This window comes from Diadema setosum, chromosome 21 (assembly GCF_964275005.1).
Source record: "Diadema setosum chromosome 21, eeDiaSeto1, whole genome shotgun sequence".
In the NCBI taxonomy this organism is placed as follows: domain Eukaryota; kingdom Metazoa; phylum Echinodermata; class Echinoidea; order Diadematoida; family Diadematidae; genus Diadema; species Diadema setosum.
Window position 1 is genome coordinate 964,060 of NC_092705.1, and position 2,078 is coordinate 966,137.

The window sequence follows — 2,078 nt, forward strand, 5'->3', positions numbered from 1 at the left end:
TCGTGCTCAGCTCAGTAAACAGTTACAACTGCTGCACCGAATGTGCTGTGTTCATCTATTCTACAAATCATTTATGAGGCCGATATTACTGGAATTATACCCCTTCACAGAATTTAAAGATGTTGAAATCCCTATCCTGAATGTTTTCACTTCATATTTTACTATTTTGACTTAGATAAGATAGATGCAAATTGACCCATATGTACGATCTTTTCATCGCACACGGCGATCTCTATTACAGTCCCACATATACAGATTCGTGTAAGTTCTCCACACAAGAAACCTATGGCAAAACTGTGCACAATACATCGCAGTCTGAATGCTACGTATACACTGAATAAATCTTGTTAGAGTACGTGTCCGTGTTGGAAACAGATGACGTACTGATCAAGGAAGGCTTATGCGAGGCGCTAGATCTCTCCCTCGTACATCCGATATCCCCAGAGCCGTTTCCACTTCCGGGTTTGTGCGATCGTGATCGCAATCAACAAGATATTTGATATCGATAGCAAAAAAAAAATAATAAAAAAACATGGGGTTGGCGGAATTTTTAGGGTCGGGCGGGTTACGCCAATGCAACAATTTTTTTTTTTTTTTGCCTAATTCCCTGCTTTGGGCAGGCATGTGGACATGTGTACATGCTTGAGATGTTATTTCCCTGCCAGGGCAAGTAAAACAAGATTTAATTCTCAACATCACAGTGAGATCAGAGTACTAGTATTCTAACATCATCTACCTCAGTGGATGCACATGAGACAACGCATTCTGATTTCACTTGGAGTGTGGGTCTCAAGCAGGCTTTTAGACAATAATGTAATGTGGGAAGAATAATCATCTCCCATATGACACTCCACTGATAAGATTTTGAAGAAAAGTGTTGTTTGATTCCATTCCAATAATTTTCTATTTTCATTCATTTCACGAGCAAGGGGGACATGAAACGGAAGTAACATAGATCACTGTACAACACTCCCCTATACCATAGTGTGTATAGGCAGCCAAGTAGAAAGTTGGACTTCACTGTGGTTGCTATACCATGCGTGCACTACCAATAAAAACTGGAATGCCATCAGGGGAGCAGAGCAAGTGTACCATGGGGTAAGTTTGATTCTGGTGACTGGGGTCAGAAGGAAATATCTTGCACAAGACATCATGAAAAGGCACTATAGAATTAATAAATATAAATACCATTACTATTTCATCTATCATGATCATGATCATTATCTTTGTCCTGATTGTGATTAAATAAAAGGGTAAAATGAAAAATGAAAGGGAACTGCTGTGCTTTGTAAATTTTCCTCTACTTCGCAGACAGAGCTCATTTCGGACAGCACTTGGTTGCAGGAGGAAGTTACTGGTGAAATCTTACCTCCAACCAACTATTCTCGGATTTGCCAATAGGAAACAAAGTTATGACTCAATTATTCTAGCCTTTCTTTAAATGCTTTCGATGTTTTTCGGTTGATGTGGCACAACAGTCTAATCTTTCAGGAAGAGTAAAACGAGTACCTTGACGTGAATACTATGATGAATTTTCCAAACAGATTATTAGTTCATGCTACAATCTGTATTGCTCATGTCAAAGTTCACTACAAGGTAAAGGTTTCTGCTTTGATTACTAATCCATTCAATTTCATCTTTCATGACGCACTGGTAATCCAATATCTGGCTGCATTAAAACTCCTGGAAAATCATAAGGAGAAAACTTACTGTTTTCTGTTTTCATAATTTTTTTTTTGCCCCGATCATTCTCATCGAACACATGATTATTATGTCTCTTCAATCAGGTATTTCAGATGAAATTTCAAGGCAGGTTTGCAGCTTACACAACATGTTCCCTTTGGAAGGCGACAAGACAATGCAATGGTGTACAACACTACGAGGGACATACATGTAGAACCTTCCAAATCTGATCAAATTACAATTTCATCCTTTCCTAGATATTAACTCCACGATCACATCCACTGAACATAACATAAACTACTCTCAAAAATATGCATAACTAGATGAAATGTAGATATATGCACAATGGCTTTTTCCAAGATATACACATAACTTATTCAGCAAATACAGCCTTT